Genomic DNA, 27,265 nt, shown 5'->3' with positions numbered 1-27,265 from the left:
TGGAAAGTATCATAATGGTTTATGTTAATAAAATATTAATAGCTATTTAAAGCATAGTGATCAGAGACTATTATTCTGCCTTTGAAGATGTATCAAGGAAGGATTTTCTCGATTACAGTAAGACAGATATAGTTAAAATTCAGCAGAAGAAATGCATCTCAGGCTGGCCCGAATTACCCTGGGGAAGCAGTTCCAAAAGAGGATTCATTTGCTGAATATGTTCTTTCTTAAGAGAAACATTCCACATAAAAAATCCACTGGAGGGAAGAATACATAGAATCATAGAATCCTTAAGGCTGGAAGGGATCTTTAGAAATCATCTAGTCCAACATTCCTGTACACGCAGGGTCACCTAGAGCGTGTGGCACAGGATTGTCTACAAGCGGGATTTGAAGATCTGAAGAGGAGACTCCACAACCTCTCTTGGCAGCCTGCTTAAGTTGGCCACTGCCAAGGATTTTTCCTTAAGTTCCTGTGGAACTTTTGATGCTTCAGTTTGTGGCCATTTCCTCTAGTCCTATCAGTGGCCACCACTGAAAAGAGGTTGGCCCCCTCYTCCTCACTCCCTCTCTATTACACTAATTTATTTTAGAATAGGTTGACTTTTGCATTCCTTTGCCTATTACAGTTCAGCACAGGTATACATCTAGTATGGCTGTATTCTTAATATTTCTGGATGATTAGAGATGTGTTTTGGGGGGGAAGAGTGGTAGATAAACATCCTTGGCACTCCTGTTGATTTCTTAATTAAGAGGACTAGGTCCTCTGGGACTGTTGCTACTCTTTTCCTCCTAATCTAGTATTTTCCCTCTAATTGCAGAGGGAAAATGTTGTGGGTTTTTTTTTTTTCTTTTTTTTATTTTTTTTTTAAATTTTATGCTGAGCAACATTTGCACTGGCCATTTTAGTTCCAGAAGATGAGCTAAGTTTAGAAACAGCAAAACCAATTGTGACTTCAGTAAGCAGTAGTTTGTGTTCTGTGACTGATAAACCACAAAGCAGAGCCTGCCTCTGAATGCAAACCTCTTGGGAATAATTGTCCCCTGGGCCCACAAAAATTAAATATTTTTGTTCTTGTATAACCTCTTGATGAACAGTGGTTGTGGCAGTGCTAATAATAATAAAGGATATAGAGATGAAAGGATTTTGCTTTAAAAAYTGAAACGCTTGTTTTCTGTAGTAAGATGAAAGCATGTTTTTTGTTAGCTCCATTATGTAGGATGATGTATAATAATAATAAAAGAGCAAAAAACTTAATGCTGTAATTTGAAGAATGTAAGAAATGTGGTAATTCATGATTGACTCCATGTTGAATTAGAAATAATCTTTTCATCTTTTGAATACAGAAAAATCTGAAAAACAACCCAGTACAGCTAATGTGCTAAAACAGTAGCAATGTTACAAGCTGCCTGACAGTTTCAGCAATCAATATTTGCATGAATTTCCTAGCTTTAAAATGCACCAAGTAGGCTGATGAAATACAAGAAAACAGCATTAGTAAACCTGAGACAAAACCCAYGGGCTGTTATTTCATGAGCAAGCTTGAGATAAAAGTCTCTTTGACAGTGCATATGGTTGTCTTTGTGCCACAGAAATTCACAACTGATTTGGTTACCATATCTTTTTCTCTCCTCCCCCTCATCTCAACCACTGGACATCTGCAAATCCATCTTCAAGCCATTTATCATACTGTTTTTTGTTGTTGTTGTTGTCATCCCTTATTATCTTTTATAAAACAATCATTTATCATATATAGATACTTTTAATAGAAGAACTGGTGGTGATTGGGTTGTCTTTCTGTTTTATATTAGGACTTTGTGGCTAAGTAATATTTTTTAAACAGTGACCATATAGTAAGTATGTGGGGGACTTTATGTTATGCATCTGTTTCTGGATCCTCAAAGTAGAGAAAGATAAGATAGAATATTGATAAATAAGCATCATTCTACGTATTATTCTCATCTGATAACAGAAACAAGTGAGTGGATGATAGGTATATACATTTGTATGAAATTGCACAGGAATGTATTTGCCAGTGATTTCATGATGCTTTCAATGCATTTCATGCAATTCATGCACTTCATAAATTTCAGTTTCATAAATGCAGAATTTATCACTAGTTTATTAGAAGCAGTTATGTTTACTGAATTCTAAGCTTAGTGTTAGCAGTCATGAGTAAAAACTGTTTTATGTATAGCATGTCATCTTTCACTACTAAGATACTGGAAAAGTATCCTGGGAAAGCACCAAGGTCACTTAAACATGAAAGAACAGGTACTGTATTCACAAATAAGCATCAGTGAGAAAAAGACTCTTCTTTTATACTTTTCTGAAGCGTATTCTTTCTCCATTAAAGTGCTTCTGTAGTAAACCTAGCCCTGTAGGCATTTAATCATTTTATGTGCGTGTCTCGCAAATGTCTGTGCCTCGCAATGGGAGCTGAGGGATCTTACAGTAAATATCATGGCAATAGAATGATGAATCTTTGTGTCTTGATGAAATGATGACTTGGATTACTTGATTATCACTTAGGAAAAGCAGAGTACAAAAAGACACAGTACCTGGAATATTAATATTGTCAAAAAGAAAGAGGGACGGATAGAATACATATCAACTTGTCCTTGTTTGAAAAGAGAAATACTAAAGAATACATTTTAGACAATTATCTGTACAAATTTACCCTGTACAAATTTGAATGTAAATATAGACTCGGTGCCTACTTAACTTAAGTGCCTACACAGTTTTTAATGATCTTTCATCCCAACAAATTCCTGTATTTCTCTGAAATAATATTGGAATAAATTTGATATATACAGTGGAAAATAACTGCTTAATCAAATAAAACTGTAGACTATAATAGTTAAGAAGAGGAAAGAATTTCATATTCTTAGGCAGGCAGACCTTAACTAAATGAGACATCAGTWGTTAAGTAAGGGTTTGAATATCAAATTGTCAGATCTTAGCAAATATATTAGTTGTTTGCTATATTAATGACCTATTCAAACACCTCAAAAGTTTGGTAGAACAGTAATCAGCAAACAATTTCAAAACACTGGAACAATAATTAAGCATTTTAAGCAAGTTTCATAAGCACTCAGACTGCCACTGTTAGTGAAATATTTTTATTCTGCATGTTACTTCTGTCACAGTCATTAAGTTTTTAGGGATCATGTCAAAACTGAAGAACAGTTTCTCTGAAGAATAATGTAGTCCTCTAGCAATCACAGTGAGCAAGCTGTGATTGTTAATACACTGTATATGTGTATGAAGGGCYAGTACTACACCATAAATGCAGGATTCAGTTTTCCACAACTGATTGATTTCCAAGTTGATTTCAGAGCTTTCCTTCAGGTTCCCTGATCCTATAAGAGAATAGATCCTATAAGAGAATAGAATTTTGGACGAAGTAGAGGAGAGGGAAAGTAGGATGCCTGTGGAAAAAATGTATTCAATTGGAAGAAGGAAAAAAATGGTGATAGAAGCTTGGCAGTTATACCACAAAGCAAATATGATGAGTTTGCATCATCGAACAGCAGCCAATTTGAACTGAGTCTGTTTACAGAGGATAGACATCAAACTAGACATCAAGAGACCTGATCTATGTTGTCTGTTTCTGAGCTGGAGTGCGACCTTGGGCAAGTCATTGCCACAAATGTATTTCATTTCTATTCTCTAAAACTTGAACAAAATATTCTCTAATGCTTTCAAGAACTTCGGATTAAATACAGTTTGTATGTAGCTTCCCAGGTAACAGTATCAGTTATAATGGGCTATTTAGCTGTACATTTTATTTCTAAAAAATAAAAGATTAAATAAGAAGGAATACTTTAACAGAAAGCACAAGCAGATGTTTATCACCCATATGCAGATAGAGATCTAAATCTAGTGTCATTTTCAACTGTCATTTATACTCCTTGCCAATGAACAATTTCCCGCTATAAATCATGCTGCTTTTTTCAGTACAAGCTTATCATTTTCAATTACTCTAACTTCTGGTTGCTTGCTCTTCCTCTGGGGTCATAAGTGCATCTTTCTGAATGGTAGAGCAGCACTATCAGTCAGAGTCACTCTCACTTCTCTGGGAAAGGAGGGGAAAAGAACAGAAAGTCACTTTCTTCATTTATATCCTATCAGTTTGGTGTGGCTGACTGGAATAAGCATCTCAGAACCAATAGGATCTGAAGCCTTTTGGGATGTAGCATGTCTTGATGGTGAAACAAGATCAGAAAAGCACTTTCTACCTTTTGATTATGAGCTTGATCATTCTGATACTGCTGTAGCAGCACTCAATCTTTTATCTGCTTTGCGGAGTTCAATTTTTTGCAATTCCAAGTCCTTGTAGATGTCCTAAAATGAAAAATGGTAAAATCAAAGTGCTAGCTGATTTGACCTAATAAGGTCAAATAAATGCTGTGTTAGGTTCTCAACAATTAAASCAGTCCACAAAATGGCAAATACATGTTGTGCAATGATTTTAAGGTGGGTAATTGTTGTCTCTTCGTGAGCAGTACAGGGTAGTCATGGTGGTAGCAAGAAAACTCAAATGAAAATCTGTAATTAATGTTAGAGCTAGACAATCATAAGGACAAATGTTTCAAAAGAATAGCTAGAGCAAGATGAGGRGATGACAATGATTCATACATGAATATATCCTTGATACTATCTTTATGAATACCTTTTCATAGCTCAATGTCACTTACTTAACTAATGTGAGTTGCAAATTGCTCATCTGATCAACAGTTAATACAAGGTTGGATGACAGCAGCCACCAAAACTTTGCAGCACACTGAGTGAAAACGTTACCTTGCAAGTTGAGCATGATCTGAGTATAGAAAGCATCCATTAGACTGCAGACTGCCAGAGGCTATTTTATGTAATCAGTTATATTTAGCAAATGRCTGAGGTGGACAGATGACACATTGGGAGGATGTCCTCTAGAAAATCGTGTTGCATCAATTTCTTAATACAGAAAGCAGAGATCATAAGTTGACATTAGCACAATTCTTTGTAACATCAAAGCTTATCAACTAAAATGGAACAGTGAACAAAGTGTCAAAGGGAAACAACCCCATATTTGTGAAGGGTTGTGTCAGGCTGTGACATCTATGAAGACAGAGCTTGTTTCTCACTAGTCGGTAAAATCTCATCTATTCCATTGCTGGGAAACTTGACAATCACACTGTAAGATTTTTGAAGAAACTATTATATATGTGTAAATYGATGCATATTGTTGCACTTAATGTAATGCAAGATGAAAAGTTTTTCATAAAGAGAATGATTTCCTTGAGAATATGCTTGCAGTGTTTCAACTTTAATAGAATTTACTCTCCAGAGAATTCACTTTACTAGGTCTTATTCACAGAAATGTTAGCATCCCTAGTTTACTATTGAAGCAGCTGAGGCACAACAGTTTTCAATAATCAGCACCAAATGTTCTGGAGCGAGGTATAGCTTATCCTCTTCTTCCTCTTTTCTTCTCTTCAGTACACCATCCCCAAAATTGCTTCTAAGTGTACTGACCAAATTGTTATGATGTTTAAATGTTTGTTGAAAAGTATGTTTAAAAAGTACAAAGCTCCAAATAATGAACATATCACTAAATGCATTGAATTTCTTTCTAGAATTACTAAATGTGCCTATTAGAAATAATACCCAGACCTACCCCAGTAGAAAAAAAAAAGGCCATCTCTTTTTTTTTTTTTCTTTTTTTATGTGTCCATTCTGGGAAGAATTTTGTTTTATGGAAAATAGAAGCAAAAAAGAGGGATTTTTAGACAGCTTGATGTCTACATGGTTATGCTTAGGTTAATGCTGACATTTTGAGTATAGGTGCCAAGCAAAAACGTSGGCATGAAAGCTATATTTTTTAAATTTAAATAAGTACATGGCCAGGAGATAGTGAGTTTATCACCTGTAAAAGCAAGAATTCCTGAATTCTCACRAGTTACTTACAAAGTACATCCCAAGATGACAGAGAAAAATGTTATCTTCCACTGTAAATTATTTGGTTTTGGAAATTATTCAAACATTTGAGTAAAGATTTGAGTTATATTTTGGGGAACTAGAAAGGAATGAGGCTTAATTGAAGTACACAACATACCAGTGCTAGGTAGAGAAGAGCCAGTCAAGGCCAGTGACATTTTCACTCCCTAAATTAGCTTTTTTGAAGCTGCTGTGAACTTCTGAATTTTGTCTCCCTAGAGATTTTTTTCTAGATGGTCTGCTTAGTGAGAGAATGTCACATTTGATCRAGTGTCTCCTAAGGGAATCATTCTAGTGCTTGTGTGTGTGCCCAAAGACTTTGAGATGAAGCATTATCCTGATTAGTTGCTATTTTAGCAGTTGGGGGTTAATAATTGTTTCATATCTCATGCTACTTTGTTCTGTTTCTTATGCTATGTGGAAAATATCTATTTTTTCTTCATTGAATAAAGTTCACGAATTTTACCACGTTTCTCTTCATACATTATTCACAGGAAAAAAAAAAGATTCAGATATTATAAATACATCGGTTTTAGATGTTACTGGCCGAACACTTTTATGCAAACATATCAGGTTATGGGTTATTCATGAACTATTTGTTTTGATTTTGTTTTGAAGTTTTATGCGTCTGTAGTGTAATTGCTGTGAATCCTATTACATTATTTCTACTCTCCCTCCTGCTCATAACTGGTTAAATGATTAAATGAAATTGCTGCCAGCCATGTGAAAAATTGTGAATGAGACACTTAGCAGTTGCAAGATTTCTTTTTTCCTACAAAGAGAAATAAAATAATGTATTCAGGTATTCTTGAAGATGGAAAAGATTCCGAGCAGTGCCAGACTGAATTCATACTTCTTATTTAGGTGACTGCAATTGAGCATATTTTATAGCATTAGCCTCATGTAGAATTGTATAGTTGGATGTTTTCCAAGGAGAAGTTACCTTAMCCATAGAAGGGCCATATCTTGAGTAGATATAATGAACATGGTTTCCCTGTCCTGAAATTGTTTACTGTAAGTAGAATACACTGGGATCTGTTCTTCTCTCTCCAAAAGCTGCTTGTCAGTCCTACAGTGGATTAAAGTTTTTTTTAAAAACTGAGGATACATGGTAACATCTCAGTGAAGTTGCTGCTTTACCACTCTATAGGCCAAGTCTGAAGAGCAGAGACAAACCTGAGACAAACCCTGAGAATTTTGGTTTTTTTTTTACTAACCTGTCTACTAGCAGGTTAGTCAACTAACAGACAGAAATGYTTTAATGTTTGCAGATTACTTAATAATAAAATGATTGGGCAAAGAAAGGATTTTGAGAGCATCAACTGGAAGCTAAAGCTAATTCAGAAATGGAAACGTCTATCCCATGGTAATAAAACATTTTAATGGGTTACCAGTAGATACAATTAAATCCACATCTTTTCTAAAATAGAACGGGAAATTAAGTATCTTTTACTTGCATATAAATTATTGTCCTTTGTACAGACATCTTTGCATTGTTACAAGAGGTCCTGTTACCTGTTTTAAATCCATTCATGTTCTGAAATGCAATGCCAATTGACTGCACTTATTAGGACTTTATTAGGAGGACAACATATTCCTTATCATGCTTGATCCTCAAGAGCTAAAGTCATTGTGAATTAAACTAACCCACCCTTCTATGGATTAATAAAATGTAGTCAGAAGAAATCCTTTTGTCAAGGTTTAGTAATGTTTACTTTTTTCTTGGAATATACAGGCTATTTTCATTCAGATAGTGCTAGAACTAAAACTGAGTAAGGTATTCCAGAATGACTTTGGTGTTATTGTAACCACATTGTTATATTTGAGGAAATGAAGATGGTTTTGTAGTAAAAAGAATGTTATCTAACAATCAATAAAATGATGATATGCCAAGGTCATCCTCTAATACCCAGCCAATTGTCTGTGGTAGATGATTTCAAAATATAAAGCAGACTGTGTTTATCTTAGAATATTAAACAATGAAAAGCTGTGGCTTTTTATAGGCATTGTATCTATTTACAGATAAAATATGGATTTAAATGTTTTGTTATAGCATGAAGAATCATAAAAGTTAGATTTTAAAAGGAAACTCCTTTTCATGTCCAAGTCTGCACTGCATTTTAAATGCAGTCTTGCTTTTGTGGGTTTCTGGTAACTRTCTCACTCTCATTTGCAGCTTAATCTGGCAAATAGTTATTTTTCATTTTATTTCACTTTCCTAGTAAAAGTAGTAGTATTTTCCCTGTTGCTTTACAAATATATATAATACAGAATGCAACAATAAGAATGGGAATGCCTGTCTCTTACATGTTTGCCTGCTTTCAGTCTACCAAATACACTACTTTGTACTTCTCTRACTTATTACTCAGTGAAGAAATGTAAATGAGTACCTGTTTTGTTTATATTCCTGGCAAAAAGACAGCTAGGATTTGACCAAGGATATGTGTCCTGTTATCCTCTATATTCCTATCAGGTGCTTCTATGATTTCATGCCTATTACCTAAAATAATAATCTTATGAAGTAAAATGTGCTTGGATATCTGAAAATTAACTGATAAATCTTGGATTTTCCCACAATGAGTTTTTAGGCTATTAGATAATAGCAGTCATTGAGTTTGAAACCTTCTAGGATGCAAACTTAAAAAGATTAAGCACATTTAATARTCATTAAATAAAAAAGACAAAAAATGTTCAGTTTTCTTACAGACACCATAACTGTGACGTGATATTTGCTTCAATAATGAAAATATTTATATTGCCAGAAGAATTCTGAAATGTTTTCTTGAACTTCTGCTCCACTGTATGGTGCATGGGATGCAATTTTACTGAATGGTATGTGTGTTCGTATGTCAAAGCAATGCCTGAAGTCTAGCAAGTCTTTTACTTGCTAGACTTCTTATAACTGTGGAACTGAAGAAATTGTGTGTTCCACAGTAAGGCTAAATAAGAGAATAAAGAAGAAATACATGTGTGTAGTCCATCAAAGGACTTAATGTAGTTCTACCTGATCAGTTTGGAAATTTGTGTGGACTGAGAGTTTTCCAAGGACATTATTGCAGGAATTAGGAACCAAAATGTTATGTGAATATAATATTTGGTGCTTGAATGTGTGTTTAATATATAGGAAAAGAAAACCTGCTGGTTAAATTTCACAATAGATGCATGATAAAAAATTATAATTTTTAAAATGCCTTAAATAATACATGAGATTAAAGGTATGAAGAAGGCAACTGTCCTCTGTATCCTTAAGAGTTGGGCTTGACAGATGGATCTCTTGTATTAAATTTGATAGCTGCATTGGCATAACCATTTATGATAACCACTACACTATTTTCTGGCACTACGCCCAGTAGTAATGTGGCTGTAAAAAGTGAAGAATGCCCCTAAAATTGAATGGAGTTGATTTGGTTTCTGTAACACGTCATTTCCAGTGGGAGAGGCCAGTCATGGGGAAAGAGGCAATCAAAAATATAGACTGTGAAATCACAAAAAAATTGAACACTATTCATAATAGAATTATCTAGTCTTTTAATAACASGTTCTGTTAGGTGTCTGTTAGTTCTACTGAAAAAGACCAGTGCTGAAAGACTCAACTTTGCTTTAGGATTTTGGAAAAGGCCATTAATGTTGATTCAGCAGAGCATCTTCCATGGTCTTATGTCTGGTTCCTAACTGAAAATAATGTTATTTACTGCTTGTATACAATAAAAAATGCCTTGAATGCTGGGTTCATCATACTTTCAGAAGAATCTGTTAGAAAAAAAGATGTGAATTGAGTTTGCAGTTAGGATTTAATATATGAGACATATGCTGATTTTGAAATTTATACTCTACAGAGCATCACTGTATTATGAAATTGATCACATCATTTTCTTCTTAATCAGAATGAAATGTGGGTCTACAACAAAACTGATATGCTGAAAAAACATGGCTGGTTTTGTTTTATGTATTATCATTCCTAGGAAATTCTATATGCACTTGCTTGCTGGTAATTCAAACTAATTGTAAACAGACTTCTAAAGTAGTTAGCTTTTTTWTTTTTTTTTCCTCTTCATTATTGTTTAATCAAAAGTTTTGGAGAGCTTTTTTTTTTAATATAGCAGATCTAGACCCTCTAGTTGCCACAGAATTAGATTTTTATGTCTGAAATTATGCAGAAGCTGATTTAAGATGTGATGAAGCCTCTTCAGCTTACAGTCATCTAGTGTACACTGTGGTAAATTTTGACCTTGTTGAAGACAGTTGAATTATGGTTCAGCTTCTGTGAGAGATGATATGTCTACCCTATTAGATTAATTTCCTGTAAACTTCACCCTTTTGCATTACCAAACCTTGTAAATGTCATCTTTATCCATCATCATGCAACATTTTGATGTTGTTTGTGGAACAGTTCTCATTTYATTTTCAGCTTTTCTAAAGAGTTCTTATTCACAGTTAGATTACACTTTTAAAGTTTTGTATTTCTATTAGTGTTTTTTTTTTCCTTTTCTTTTTTTGTCTGCTTTACATTCTAAGACGGAGAAATAAAGCTATGGAAGTCTGAAATGTGAAGGTCTAAATATAAAAGAAACCTGAGGCCCTAAATGCCTAAAAATAGGCATTTAAATCTATACTCCAAAGCTCTATCAGACAGTACTGATGAAGAGCATTTTATCTCCTGACAAATTATATTGCCTTAGTCAATCAAAAACACAGAAAATAAATTGAAATTCTAAGAACTTCTGAGCTGGAAATTTAGGTTCATCTGCTTAAATGCTTCAGTTATTAACACTCTTTAGAAAATATATTGCTAATGAGAATGCAATGAATTGCTATTGAAAGTAATTCATATTTCTTGTCATCTAAAGAATCTCAAAATGGATAGAGGAGATGGACTTTTATCCCTCTTGTTCTTATTTAGCTACTTAATGATTTTTATTTATCCAGCTAGTCAATATTTCCTTTTATTTAAACCAATTAAAGTTTTGTTACTGTTTGCCTCTTTGGCTCCCTATATTTGAAGTGCAGAGGGTAAAAAAGCTGCCGTTAAATAGGACTGTTCTAAGTCTTATCCTGTTCATTACATCCATCCTCAGGTGTGCTGAATACAAATAATGGATCTTTTACTTCAAAAAATTTTCAAATAAGAAAATGTCTGGTAGATTATATTGATCATATTGCTTTACTCTTAAACTAAGCAAATTTTGTCCAAAAGGAACCTTTCTATTTGTATTTAAAAATGATATTTAAAAAGTCAAATTTTGGTTCCTCAGAAAAGTTTTTCATTTCTATAGGCCATTTTTAGTACAATATGAAAAATATAGCTTTTWTTTTTTAAAGAAAATGTGTCTGTTTATTGTTATTTCAGTTCAAATTTTAGCCTACTTTTCTGGGCATAACTTTAGTTGAACTCTTCAGGCCCTAGAAGAAAATGGGCCACATTCCTCTCATATGTGCTGTTATTAAATGACAAACACCAACTCTACTCGTCTGAACTACTTTAAGTCAGTATTTGATTTCTTTAACTTACTCCTACGTTTTCTATCTCTTCTGTCCTTTTTTTTTTTTTTTTGGTATATTCTTTTACAACGATGTATATGATTTTCCTTCTCAATATTTTTTGATTGAAATCAAGCTTTTAAGGTAAAAGAATCATGAAATGTCAAAAAACAGCTTTAAAGAGTGAGAAGCAAAACACGAGTCTATTTTGATAATGAATAAATTGTTTTAAAATCTGTTTTTTTCCTCTTTTCTCCATCTGTCCCTCCATTCTTTTTATGTCTTTTCACCAAATCTAAGTAGATAATTCTTATTTTCTGTGTGGATTGTCCAGAAGAGGGAGCTATGGGCAAATACATTTAAACTGTCTACTGCAAAATCAGAATCATGTTACCAATAAACTTAATATTTGTGTATAATTTTTAATGCAGTTCTTCTCCAAAGTAATTGTTCATAAATCATCTATAGTAAACATATTGTAGCCTAACAGGATATACTGTATTTTGTAACAGTATTCTGATGGCCTTGTCAGGACACTTTAAGCACCTGATGTTCATGGCACAATCCTAGAAATCATTCTACAAGAGTGAATGTATCATATATGAATATCACACTTGATACTATTTCCGTATCTCAGATGTTGAACTAACTTCATTTTTTTAAGAGTGATCAAGGTTGTGCCTTAAATCATTAAATCATACAGTTTTTTTTTTTTTTTTATTCATTATGGATACATTTCTCGTAAGAAAGGTTTTCAAAATGAAAACCTTTTGGCTCCACTGTGTAGGCAGAACAGTCATACAGTAAGAAAACTCTATGCTATTTACCGTAATTTTTATAGAACAAAARTACATCCAGGAATATGATAATGACATATTCCAATGTTAAGATCAACACTTCAAGTTCAAAGGGAAGGAGGAATAGTAACTAGGGCTCTGCATAAAAATGGAATGCTATGAAGGCCAATTTAACCCCCTTGAAATGCAGAATCTATATGTGCTTAAGCAGAAATTGTTGTTCATCCCTTCAAGAGTGGAGATGGAGTCACTTCTCCTACAAACACCCCTGTTATGGTCTGCTTTCTTCTGGCCTCACAGAGGAAATCTAAGAAGCCCCCATCTTGCCTGAAACTTAAGGTTGATTGTAGTAGATTCTGCCATACTGGTGCTTTGATAGTCCATGATGTATGTAGAATACTACAGCAAGTCTATGAAGCAATACTGTAAATTCCTCTGTATAGCATTATATACACGATAATCCCCTGAGCTATTCCTGTTCACATRTGCATTTATGTTTGGAGGTACATCTGCGTCAAGCTTGATAGTACTACTCTAATAGTAGTTCAGTATATTTCAAAGCTTATAATCCACTGATTTAAGAATCATTGCWCTGACTGGTAGGTACTGATAGCAACAGAAAAGGACAGGGAACGTGAAGTGATTGCTTCTCAAGCATGTCCAGCTGTGGCCATTATAGGTGTTTGGTAGGACCAAATCAATGACTGTTTCTGTAGTGGTGTGCCAACATACAGGGCAAGGAGGACAAGCTGACCATAAAGTGTACTAAGATGTTGCAAACAGAATASAGCAGAGCAAATTTTTATGGAAAAAAAGAGCTATTTTAGCCTAATAGGCTGGGCCAAAGTGGTTAAAGACAAAGAAGGCCCAATACTTGTCATTTTTGATTGACACATTGCTGGGCTTGCTGTCTTCTACTTTGACATGTGCTTCAAATTCCCCTTTGCAGTAAAAACCATGTTCCTTACAATGCTAATGCTTGTCAATAATTTCCAGTAATCTGATCTTTCATTTTCATTTCATCATGCCATCTTKACTGTGAAATCAGGTGGAAGAACTGCTGAAATTACCATATAGAAGAGAAGTAGTGAAACTGTTGATTTGTTCTATTATTTTAAATTTGAAGATTAGCAATAGTCTACAATGAGCAGACTACTGCAAGTGAATGTAAAAAATCTCAAAGTATTTTTGGAAATGTTCAGAACTGACTCCATTTTCCTTACTTCTTTATTTGTAAATATTGAAAATAAAATGTTGAAATTACCAGACTTGTTTTAATGCTTCATTTTGCCAAATTCTGGTGGTGCGAGTTTTTGTGTGTCTCATGAAGCCCTCACTCCATACRTCTTGCATTGTTGCCTTGCAGAATGTGTAGATAATCAGTTGTTAACATGGATGTCCAGATTTCTCTTTGATGTTTTGGAAATTTCTCTGAGAAAATGTTTATTCTAATTTGATAAAGTACCTTTTAAGTCTATCTTTCTCCAAATAAGAAGGTAAGCATGGTCTAAGTTSCAATGATGGCAGTGATCTGAATGACAACCTGCATCACTTCACTAGAGATGTTTTCTGGATCAGTATTCTATTAATTTCCTGTTCTGCAATGTGCCCAGCTTATAATGGAAAGCCAAGAACATATCAGAAGCATAAAACAAAAATCTTAGACTACTTATAGTTTTGTATTAATTTATGAGGARGGGTAAATAATAGTTCATCAGGAATTGTACAATATGGTATTTGATAGCATCCAACATAATAGCAGATTTGAAAGTATCAGGTTTTTAGATATCATCAGCTGTTTTCTGAATTGCTGGCTATGTTCTTTACTTAGCTGTGAAAGAATAAAAAAAATCTATTATTATGACATATGAAGTAGCAAAGGGGAAATCCATTTCCATCTTCTTCTAGTTATGTTCAATTCTTTAGAAAATCTATATAACAGTCTCTGTCTGAAATGATTAAAAAATCAATAGCACACTTCTTTTTTGAGAATTGTGTTTTGATAACCTTTCTACAAGTACTGTTCTGGACATCCTTCACCACTTGCCTGGATGCATTATCTGTAATTGTCTTTTAATAGACTGAGACTAAATTATTAGGAAAGAATTGCATCACCAGGGAGTAAGGGTTGTCAGATACTAGTGAGATGTAATACATCAAATGCTGTTGTGTACWGCCTTATCTCATAGGCTGTTTGTTTTTAGGGGACATATTTAAAAAAAGAAAAGAGAGTTTTTGACCCTTGTAACCTATTCTAGTTGAAAACAGGTGAAATAATGAATCCCAAAATGTGTGCAGCTTCAGAGAATTAGTGAATCAATAGCAACAACAATATAATGGATAAAGAATTCCTGACCTGAACAGGATATGCTGCAAAGTTTCTTTTGAACAGAACATGTGTTGTTCTGCCCTGCAAGTAAAGGTAGAGTTCAATGGAAAAGTGTGGCACTACAAGCTATTTAGCATGTTCTGCCAAATTACTCTTTTACTTCATTGAAAAAGCTGCTGTAGCTGGACAGGGCCTGATACTCTTGAATGTCTGGATCCAATTTCTGTCTAAGGAATTTACTTACTCTGTCATTAGAGCAAGAATTTAGTAGCTTTGTGTTTCCAATAATTTATCTTTTGCAGATAGATGCTATTACTTAAGGTGACATATGCATTGGCAATATTTAATTAGCAAGGGTATTTGCATAGTGTTTTGCTACCCATCAGGAAAAAGTCTGCGAGAAATGTGTGGTTTCCTATGTTATTTTTATTATGCACATGTCTATGTAATTTATTTATATTATTTCAATGGTAATTTTTGCTTATTGGTTCAGAAATGATTATTAGTAAAGATTGGATGATAAATGTCACCCTGAATTTTTAGTCAGCACCGACTTCCCTGTATATAAAAAATAGGTTCAGGGAAAGTAGTTGTGCTTTATGATTACCATACACTGAAGAGCTGAGAGGTCCCATAGGAAGTGTGACTAGCTGGCTGGTAGTAGAGGAGTCCTTTTCTCTATGTAGTTGCCGACAAATTTAAGGGTCACCGATACAGTGGAGGATTTTAGCAGAAAAGGAAGTCCAACCTTTCTGTATAAAAGGTAAAATCTTTCTAGGTATGAGGTATCACAGGCTATCACATGTGCCAGGCATGGGATAAATATTTCCTAGGCAGTAGCAAACTCGTTTCCTTTACAGTCACAAGGATCTAAGCTTTCCTCTTACTACCGTCTTGTGTGCTTGCATGCCTCAGGGTGGATAAGAAATTTGCTTTGCTGCTACTTTATATGGATGCACTAGTGGGGAAAGTCTCTGCATAAATTCTAAGTTCCCCAATGCACTTATGTGCAAGGTAGGATTTAGGCACATGAATTTATTTTAGGCCTCCAGCTAGTTTTTGCATTGTGRTGCTCACTGTGCTTTATTGATGATACAGTCCATAAATGTTTCCTTTTAATAGTTAGACTGTTCTTAATTTTAGAAAAGATATAAGATGAAAAAAGTTTTCTTGCATGGACACCTTATTTGTGATCAATGCAATAGAAAATAGAGTGGCTGATTCGTTAGAATTTTATCAATGAGGAGGGATTCTAAATTCCTGAAGCTGAGATCTCAAATTTCCACCAGTCTAATATRGTGGAAAGTATATATTCTGAGATTTTCAGATAGAAAGCTTAACATGTTCATTGCTTTTTGCCAAGAATTATAAGTGAATTAGATGCTGTTTTGACTTTTCAGAGCCAAGCTGCTACTATCTTCAAGTTGATTCTGTGTAGGACTGAAAACAAAAACAAAAACAAACACAGACATATTCTTTATTAGTTTCTTGAGTATTTTCCTTTCTTTTAAGATCAGCTAATTACACAGTTCTGAATGAAACAACAGTTTTAGGCCTGTTATTACATAAAATATAAAATATTACTCCTTGTTCTCGTGGAAGGAGAGGTTGTGTGAATTCTGCCACTGCCTGAGTAGCTTCAAGACTTGACTGTCTTTCAAAGCCTTTGAGAAGTGAATATTGGTTGTTGTGCTTCTCTGAAAATTTTGGTAAAGTATATTTAATTATATATAGCTTTTTGGTTTAATAAGTTAGTAATTTATGAAAGGCKCTAAAAAGTAGAAACAACCCAATTGAAATCACTGGGAGTTCTGTCATTTGCCATCCAAAGGCAAAGACGAAACCATTATCTGTGAAATTCCCGAGAGGTTGCTTTTTACGTGCTTTAAAGAAAGTAAAAACCAAACCTGAAAAATGAATGGCCTAGTTACTGACAGGTCTGGTGAAACATCATCTTACAAAGTTCACATAAAATACTATTACTAATGTTCTTGAAAGGCATTAAAATTTTTGTACAGTATTTATATTTTCTCTGATTTGGAAGTTTGCGAAACTGGAAAAGAACATGCTGCAAAATAGATTTTATAGAAATCTGCTATTTGTTTCAGCAGGTTGGAAAGATCACACAAGAAGAGGGGAAAAGGCTATTTCCATCTCAGAAGAAAGAAACTGCATCAGTTACGCATATTGTATCGGTACAATAGAGCATATTTTGGAAACTTAAAAAAAAAAAAAAAAAAAAAAAAAAAAAAAAAAAAAAAAACAGTCCAGAGCTAACAAGTTTTGAATATCCTTGAGAACAAATTTTTTTTTTTCTAGATATTAGAGTCAAGAATAATGAGAGAGAGAGATTTAATACAAGTTTTATTTATGTTTCCTTTTATCTTACCAATGGAGAGACTTAAGCTTCAGATAGAATAAAATCTGTGGAATTAAGTTTGAGGTTAGTGATGCAGCCAGGTGTTTTGAAAACTCCCTCCAAGACATGACCAACTGACTGACTGTGATTTTGTTGCTGGATCGTGTGCACATATTGGYGCTACCAGGAATGGCTAAAGACTTTGCAATAGATATTCCTGCAAGATCTATTTCTTAAGGAAAAAAAYAACCACACACATTACTTACATATAATTAAAATATCTGTGGTGTTAGTAATCATTCGGTGATCTTATCCAAAGACAGAATCAAATTAGAGTCTTTCAAATGAATTCAGATAAGCGCTAAAAATCCTGCATAGGGAGAATCTCAGTGAAATCTATGACTTCTCTGTAGCTAGTTCATTTTTYCTTTGGACTGCTCATGATAATAGGACTTGGCCAAGATACATGTTGAGAAATTGACTGAAAAAAAATGTGGATTTTCATACTATTTGAATTTTAAGAGGAARTATCCACTAAAAATGTTCAAATAAAACCCATAATAAACTATTAGGTAGTGCAGTCCTATGCAAAACCTGCAGCATGGGAACTGCAGATTGAAATGTKTGTTTCCGGAAAGGTACCAAAATTGGTCTGAAGATTTCTAGACATGGAGAAAGTAATAATTTTCTATCTAACTGCTCCATAATCTAATCATATTTTTTAGGAAAGCATCCATTATTCTTAACCTAAATATGATTTGCTGTGCTTTGCAAACTTTCTTTTCAAAGATATCTAGAAAGCAGCTATTTAGGCAAGATACTTTCTTTAAAACATCTGCAAGCCAGAACTTAGGTTTGCTATAGCAACAACAACAAATAAGGCACTAAAATCAGAATGGGTTACATGGAAGGGAATTAAATAAGATGATGTAGTCATTGGGTTAATAGTTGTTTATAGCTGTGCAACTTAAAGACTATGTTTGTATGTATGTATATACATAATTTTATTATCAGTTCCTAAGTTTTCCTAAAACTACTAATTTTGGAAAAGGTTAAGAAAGCAAGAGCAAGGACATGATTACCTGCTAAAGCAGGGATTTTTTGCATATGTTGAGTATATAGAAAAGTAGAGTAGGTGAAGAGGAGAAGAGACATGCAGGCAAGCCTTGAAATAGTTAGGATCTTAAAAGTGAGGCAACTGTATCAAATTTATGTCTATTGCCAGTGGGAGAATTGAAGGTGAGGGTGGTTGGGCCAAGTCAGGAAGATTAAAAACAGTTTTGAGTGCCTACACTGAGAGCAAGTACTTAGCCACTGAGGAAAAGTATTAACATGCTGGGAAGCTATAGGTCAAGGCTGGGGTATATACTGCACTGTAAACTAGCAGGTAGAGCTACAAAAAGGCAGAAATAAGCATTATTTGTTGGAGGAATGTGTAACCTGCTGGTTGCATGCCTGGGTGACTGGGAGATTATAGAAGATGACTCCTGAATAAAACTTGATTTATGATGGCATCTAGATAAAAAAGAGGGAAATTTTGAATGATGACACTGTCTTTATAGGGAAGCAGTAGTTTATTCTTCATAATGAGATAAAGCCGTTGATGGCAATGCACAGAAATCTTTTTAAATAAAATTTTCTAATCCAAGAATTGATTCTCAAGTTAATTTTTATATCGTTTTTATTGGAGATGTGATTCTACTGCTTTCTACACTCACTATTTGTTGTCTTTTTCAGGCAAAGGTTATTCTCAGCACAGGAATAAAGAAGCACTTATTTCAAAAGAAAGACCAAATTAAGACAATTTTAAATAAAATTTGAAACTTTTTGTTTGCTTTCAGTCTTTCTGAAACAATATGAAGGAACTGCTGACACGGGGTGAAATTTTGTCTGATTTTGATTCYGTAAGAGTAAATAATTATTGTGACTTTAACTGAGCTTCTGATAGAGCACTTGATAAATCAAGGGGAAAAAAAAAAAGCCTTAGATGTCTTGAAGTACTACTTTTTTACTTTTTTTGGCTTGCTGGCTTTTGGTTTAACAAGATCAGGAGATCTTGTTAAGAGGAGATGTGGGATATGGTATAAATAACATGTTTCGATCAAGATTTGAGAAAACTACAAAGAGATTATTGAATATTTTATAGATTTTTTTTTTGGAAGGAGCTGCTTTTATTTTTGTAATAATGAAGAAACATACTACAGAAAACTGCACATCAATTTTTATAACCAAATCTACATGAGTCATCAGGAAAACTTGGGATTTTTTTTGCTAAAACTAAGTCTAAAAGAAAATGAGACAATCATGTGTGTAAATCCTATTTTTATGATTGCACATGGAAATTCTGCATATGCGTTGTTTGGTTTGGACTATAGTTTATCGTTTCACTTTTGATATTCAAAGTTTAAACCATGTTTATAGTCAGAATTTTCTGGGACTCTTTTTTATGGAATTGTGCCTTTCTGACAGTATATTTTAACTGGATATATGCATTAAACAGAACTTTCTCTTAAAATCAGGCAACTGGTAGTAACTATACAAAGCTGTTTTATTTTTCTACCAGTCCATGTACCTTCTGTCTTGCTCCTTCTCATCACTTTATAGTTTTTCACATTTGTCAAAGAAGAGAAAAACTAGAGACAGTTGTATGCACAAGACAATATTTGGCATCTTGATATGTTTGTTTAGACATTTAAATATGTTATCTAAGTGTAAAATGAAGCATCTAAGTTTAGAAATGTTGCTTAAATTAGTGAAGTAATTAAATGTGGTAGTTAAAAAGAATTCAAAGAATGATGCTACTGTAATGAGGGTGGAGGGTGTTGTACAGTTCGTAGCACAACCATACAGGCAATAAATATATTTATTTCCAAGCACACTCAATATGGTGATGYGGCTTCTGTTCCTGACACAGCCTTCCCTTTGTGAAGGTTTCCTGTCTTGGGGCAGACTGGTGCTGTATAAGGAGCAGAGGAGCAGCATGCTACCACAGGCTGAATTGAACTGCTGATGCAAAACATGTTTTCTGAATGATTAGTAGACATTTTCAGGTGAGATTTTGAAGCTAAGAAAGTCATATCTGGTTTCTTGAGTTCCTAAAAATTTCAAGCTAGAAGGACAAGTGATGCTGACATTGTTCCCTATGTGAGAAGGTAAAAGTATGTCAGCACAAAATGAAAAAAATAGATGAAGGTGATGGTTTGATGATTATTAAGCAATGTTTACACCTGGAGTGAATATATAGGGAGTCCAAAAGGCTTAGGGCTTGTAGTACTGTCTATTATTCATTGAATGCCTGTATTGCATTCAGAGGAAGGTACAATCCGTGCTCCAAGGAGCTTTGCTGTCACATTCATGATTAATGAGTGTGGCATTCATGAGGACTYGGGCAGCTCTCAGTTCCAGAATCCAGCATGATCCTTAGGAAATAAATAAATAAATGCACTGACAATAAGTCTTTGTAGGTTCTCCAGTTTAGCTGAGCTTTTTAAAATCCATGTAATCCAAAATCATTTTTAACAAGAGTCTTYTGGGACAGAATGAAGTGCTGCTGAATTCTAGACCAGACGTGGTAGATCATACACTGTTGCTTCATTTTTTTTACTCATTACTGCAGCTATCTACCAGTTGTTTCTGTTTCCATTATCAATAGAAGTCCCAAGATAAAGATAATCCTGGAAATTCCACCCTAGTGGTCTTTTCATGTTGTCAGAAAATCCTTCACATGTGTGTGGAATCACACTTCTTTCTCAAAGCCAGATTCCAGCTAAGCTTGAATCTTTTCTTTGGTCAGACAAGTTAAATGTGCAGATGACTGCAACTGCACTGGTAGATTAAAATTAAACCCTACATGATCGTGAATTTTAGCATTTTCAGTCTTGTTCTCATTTTCTTGACACATTCCAGACATTTACCAGTGATAATAGTTGACAGAGTCACTAAAGATGCAGTCAATGTGCTTRACTACAATGTTCAAGTGACAGAAAGGTTCAATAGTGACACAAAAGATGTCATTTGAAATGAGGTGTAATCTGTTGCATAGTGTCCATCACTMTTTCATTGAGTCCATTAAACTAGTTCCAACAAAAATTAATGGTGCCCAGTATTCTTGTGTGAAATGTAATTGTAGTATTTGTTGGGATTTTATCTACGGCATTTGTTTATAAATGACTATTTTAAAATYACTCAGTGAGTATTAATCAGAACAAAAAGAGAATATACATATAATTTGAATAAAACCCTGGTCTTGGGGACATAYATTTGCTACTGGCAGTTTTGTAGCATAGATTTTGCCATTGCTAGAAATGATTCTGGGTAGGTTTGAAGTGCTAACTCCTATTATCTGCTATCAAGGGAAAGAAGAATTTGTCCATATTCCTGCACTTTGATAGGAAAGTTTTGATTTACATAGAGTTTTCTAGTGGCATTCACTTGTTGTTCTTGCTGTTGTGCTAAAAGCAGAGAGCTTCTGTTATGGCAATGCCAGTCAAAGATTGCTTTTCAAAAGTTTCTTAGTTTAGTTATTCTTCACTGTGAAAACTTGGTATTATACATGGCTTAATTACCAAGCAGAAACAAATCAATGTAATTTAATTCAGAACAGCAGCTAAGGAAGCATCACAGAAGTGATGTTCAAACTGATCAAAATTTAAATGAAGAAAGATATCAAGGATACCCATTCATGAAACTCTGTTTTGGAGGCAACTCAAAGCTTGCTGTGCTAAGAGGCTGGAAACTGATCTCGATGAATTTAATGAGAGACAGATTTCRTTAAAAGAGAACAACTTCTAAAAACACCAGTCAGGCATGCTCTCTTCTAAAAGCATTTGACACGTTTATGCAGTTTAGTGAAAAATCTTTAATCATCAAGGAGGACTGCTTTGCATTTTCTTGCCTTTCATATTCCGGGGCAGATAGCAGTAGCTGGCAATCCACATGGCCAGCCAGTCCTTTTTTTCCATTGTTAGCCCATGCTGCAGTCCAAATACCAAGTGGGATTTGGGAACAGTTTCCTTCTTGATGCTTTGCCGGTGCTGGATGAGATGAGAACAAGGCCAGAGGGTGGAGAAGGGAGCAGCTGGAGCAGGAAACAAATGAGTATGTCTGGAATTGGCAAGGCGGAGTGGGTGACTGTAATTCTGCCCCTATCTATTAGTCRGAAGTTAAAAGCTGTTTTAGCAGAGATTAGCTAGGTACCATAAGCATTGGAAAAGAAGGTTTTGTTCATTGCTTAGATCAATATGTTTTCTGTTCAAAGAGATCTGATGAATTAATTTGCTCCGAGATGCCACATTTGCTGAAATTCTTCTGTTTCTTAGCATCTTTTCTAATTTGTCTGTAAGAAAACAGATGTATAGTTTCAGATCATTTGTGCCAATGCTGATAATACTTATCTGTCACAGTAATTTAGGTATGCTATTGCTTTCAAAGTAACATGTGTTTTGGACAATTTGTTTGATTTTTTTTTTCCTCCAAAATTCATGCACATTTGATCATTTGTTTTCTGGTGGCAGTGTACATTTAGACATTTTCTTCTTCCCCAGATTTTTATCAGTCTATAGCAAATTACTTTCCAACTCCAAATTCCAATAGTTTATGTAGATACCATTCAAAACTATGGAAAATAAGTGCACAATGATAATGATTTAGACAGAAAATTAGCTTTTTAAGAAATTTTTAATTTGGTTGGTACTTCAGAMTGCAGCAGTTACCTTGTGCAACATATTTGGTAAAAATGGTGGAAAATAACAATGTGCTGTACTTTGTACTTTCAAATATTCTCCTTAAAGATGAGAGAAACTGCTAACCTTTTATTTTAAAATACACAGCTGAGTAGACAAGAGGTTTTATGTACAATGARATAAAATTATGTCTCACTATGTCCAGAACCTGAGCACAAATCTTTGCATATTCAGCATCAGATAAAGCATCTTCAGCTGGTTATTTAAATGTTTTAAATACATTTTTCAATTACAGAWCCATTACTAATTCTACTGATCCCATTACAATGTATCTTCCCATTGTAAGAAAAGGTAACAACTTTTTAGTGTCTCTGATTTCGAAGGAGATAGTTTAGAGATGAGACTGAAAATTGCATATATGTATTTTTTTGATGTAAACATTTGTATTTGTCAGTATACAAACAAGTATAGAAGATCTGGAACTCCTTCCATATGTTAAACAGGATTGAACATACACAGTTATACCAACTAACAACTGTCATAATGTCTCGTGAGTATCAGATCAACTAATCTTTTGTAAATTTATCWGAAATAAATATAGTTCATGCACTTCTTTAATAATAGCCAGGTTTTTAACTGGAAATACATTTTTTCTGATATTGTAACCTCCTTGGATATTTAGCAAACAGTTATAAGCAATTGCTATTTTAATAATTTCAGAATGCAAGTAGCTGTTAGCTTTCCAAATGTATATAAATAGGAGATGACAGGTCTGGGGTAGGTTATGTGGTCTCTCTTGAATGAGCTCAATTTGTATTTACTGCTTCACAGACCTGATTTCATCAAATTGTCCCTAATTGCGGGAAGGTCTGCTTTTGATTTCYGTTATTTTGTTGTTTTCTTTTTTCCATTAAGTGGTATCTTATTTTTAATGTTGCTTTGGTTATATGCTACCCGTATAATTGTATTACCTTAACTGGTGTCTTGTAGCTGCTTTCAGAAGATAGTTTATTTTTGTGTTATTGATTTCGAATAGTATCTGCTCGAGTGGCAGTAAAAGCACTTCGATCATTTTCTCAGAAACAGTTTCCCATAGGAATTTATTTTAATAACATTTTTAATTCCGTGTGAAGTCCAGCGAGGACACTTGCCCTGGAAGCCCCGGGAAAGCAGCAGCTCGAATCCTTTCCAGCACTGACCAGCTCGCACTTCATTCTGCTGCCAGGAAATCTGAGTTTATTATGGAGGTTTCTGGTCTGTAAAAGGACTGCTTTCACCCAGATGATGCAATCTCAAATTCATGATGATCCCCATATTGTCAATATGAGTAGTTATAAGCGTCTGTATTTCAGACTTTTCCTCTATTTCCTGTTGTCTACCAGCATAATTTCTACACACTATCTGTAAGGTCATTCCTTTCCTTTACACAACCAGAAAACCTGTTAGCCAAGCAAAATCAGCATCCAGGCATCATACAGCATTAGCATTACACAATAAGAACGCAGATTAAATTTGGAACTTTGATGATGCAAAACATAAAATGTCAGATTTTTTATTTTCTAGCACAGTTCCATGACTTTRGTTTTGCTGTGCCTTAAGTGTCGCTGAATGTTGTTGAAGCCAGCATTTTCCCCACATTTTCTCATCAGCTGCATTCAGAAAACACATACTCATTTACACTATTTACTTATGTTTGAATTCCTGGTTAAATAAAAGTACTCTTGAGCTTCAGTGAGGAAGCTAAGTTAGAGCTAGTCTTCACTAGTAAGTTACTCTGAATTAGTGCAGTGTAGAGCAGTGTAGGTAAACCTTGGAAAGAGAGTTTGTGCTCCTGATGCAACATTGCAAATCTTGAGCAATAGAAATGTGTTTTGTAAGCAAAATTTGTGGAACAGAATATAATAGTCACATCAGAATGTATGTGAGAATACCTCACTTGTATTTATACTCTTATCATATTAAAAACAAAAACAAACCAAAAAAAAAAAAAAAAGTTTGCCTGTCATTAAAACTCTTTCTTTTGATGGAGAAACTCACTGCTTTACATACAGACTACACAAAAGCTTCTCTATTTTTAAACCAAAATAGCATTTAGAAGACAAGAAGAACAATAAAGCCTCACTGAGAAAGAAAAGGAATATAGCCTTTTCTTAAACAGTGTGGCAATAAAGGAGACATGTGGCAGACATGGTGAATCCTGAGAAATAGACATTTCATAGTTACAAAAAGCAAGTTCAAAAAAATCAGACTTTTTCGACCTGAGAACAGATTGTTTTCCTTTTTTTTTCTTCTGAATTTTTCAGTGACAAATGCAATTTAATTTCTGCAGACTTAAGATATATGTAAGATTTGTACATCATTTTCAAATGGTATCTGGAGGAAGGACACACTTTTAAAAATTAAGCAAGAAATGCAATTTAAACAAGGTTAGTAGAATTCTTGGCAGATTGTAAGTTATTTGAATTTTTGGCAGAACACTGTCTTCTCTTATAAGAAGGAATAGCCTTTGCTGCTGTCTAAAAGCAGCAAAAATGAGATAAACATGTTCTCAAAAATATAGTGTAAAAGAAGAGTACATAGAAAGGAAATCGCTGTATCTCCTAAAAGGAGATGCCTACATCCTAAGCTGTGCTAGCCTGAATCTCCAGGATGAATCTGAATGAATTCAGGAAAAATGGGTTTTCTTTTCTTCTTTAAAGGTAAATTAGCCTGGAAAAGAGAAGCTAGAACTTTCTGTTGCTTTGGAGATCATACTTAAATTAGACTGTGTCTTGAAACTTTCTTTGAGAATAAAACTAACATAACTTTTCCTTCCTTGATTATAAGCACTTGATTTGTTGCCTTTCATTCCTGACACAAAAGGAGAATACAGATTATGTATGAAATGACCTATTATTTTGAATTACCTATTTGCTGCTTTTCTGCCTGCTTCCTCCTACCTCTGTTCCTCTGAATGAATGTCTATCAGCTATTTACATGCTTTTGAGAGTTTCTTTATGCATTTGATGATGATCAAAGGATGGATTTTTAATAATACTTGCTCATAAAGATGCAGAAGAGCATCAATGAGAATTAGATGCTTAGGTGCCTTTGAAAATCCCATTTGGTGCTTATTGTTAAGAGCTGTAAGTTCCATTAAAAAACTAGTTGTGCATACTTACCCACATCCATGTTTCTGAAMAAGACCATAAATTTGGGTGTATGTAAAGACTTTTTTTTTTTCATCTGATTATTTGGCCCGTGAGGATAGTTCAAAATCCACTTTAATGGATTTTCAAAACGGACAWTGAATCTTTTTATTATTATTATCCTCTTAGTAGCAGCTGAATAGTTGGATAAGAGAGAAGATCTCTCATTCTTTTATTATCCTGGACAGCATTGGGAAAGAAGTAAAGTCACGAGAAAAAATGGTGCAGAGATGGAAAAAAAAATATAGTAAAGAAGTTTCTAATCCTGTTACTCATTCTCTGTTATAGCCTAAAAACAGGCAAAGGGGTTATTATGCTATGGAAAGTACATATACAGTGACAAAACTGCCATGTAACCAAAACAGAAAGATTTCTTCTCTACTCTCTTTTRTTTCTACTTTCTACTGCCATAAGAAAGGGTGAAATACTGAGCTGTGTGCRAATCTTTTCCTATTTCACCTATCCCAGGCCCTGGCATAGCAGCTGGGGCTGTGGAGTTAGGTTCCTGCTCACGGTCCCTGTAGTTAAAAGCTATAGATGCATTTGATGAGAGTCTGTGCTGACCAATGGATTCTGTCATGGCTCTTCATACTGCAGGAATTTTAATGTGCTCCATAACCATTCTAGCTCTGAGCAAATGCATGAGGCCCAAAATCCAGTCTGACAGCCAGGATGTTGGGTTTTACTGAGCTTTACTGTGATTGTAGGCGTCTCCTAAGATGAAGGCCTTTCCTAGTAACCCACATCTCTAGGAACAATGTTTTTTTTTTCCCTCAAAGCTATGTGTTTGGAGGGGCAATGTCGTGTCTGTTCCATTCCAGCTGGCACAGGGGTCTTGGGATTTCTGAAACCTGCAGAATTTTAAAGCATCTTCTAGGCTGTTTGAAGCACTCCTTGGTTTATTAGAGCTTCTGTCAAGCCAGGCATTAGAGAATTGGAAAATTAGATTAAAGCTAYCCTTTCCCTGACTTTCATAAAATGCCCAGAACTTGTATCTGTAGTTGAGGCGCTAGCATCTACATTTTATTTTTGAAGATATAAATTTAAATATCCTTCAATGTACCCTAGTAGCAGATGAAGAAAGTGGAGGCAAAATATCAGAGCTTTAGAAAAATCTATTTTGTTCATGTGTTTTCAGAATCACTGCTGCTCTAGTCCAGTGAGTTCTATGGAGATTTTCCTGACTTTTCACTGTCTGGTACGTCTTTTGTCACTGTTAARTGGTTTTCAAACTGTAATGTATTTAAAAGCTTGCAGACTTGGAGGGTAACTTTGTTGCAAAATATCAAAGATGTTTAGTGTAAAGAAAAAAAAAAATCTATCCTTACCTTTTCTAAAAAGAGCATCTTGTTAGCCCTTGCATTAAATATTAAGGAAGCCATAAGCATGTCTAGATCCATTACAGACAGAAGAAAGGACGAAGCACATTATTAGAGACACACTCATCTTTC

The sequence above is a fragment of the Nothoprocta perdicaria genome, unplaced genomic scaffold (genome assembly GCF_003342845.1).
Source record: "Nothoprocta perdicaria isolate Ctin4 unplaced genomic scaffold, notPer1 scaffold_13, whole genome shotgun sequence".
NCBI lineage: Eukaryota > Metazoa > Chordata > Aves > Tinamiformes > Tinamidae > Nothoprocta > Nothoprocta perdicaria.
Note: the sequence above shows the minus strand (reverse complement) of the source record.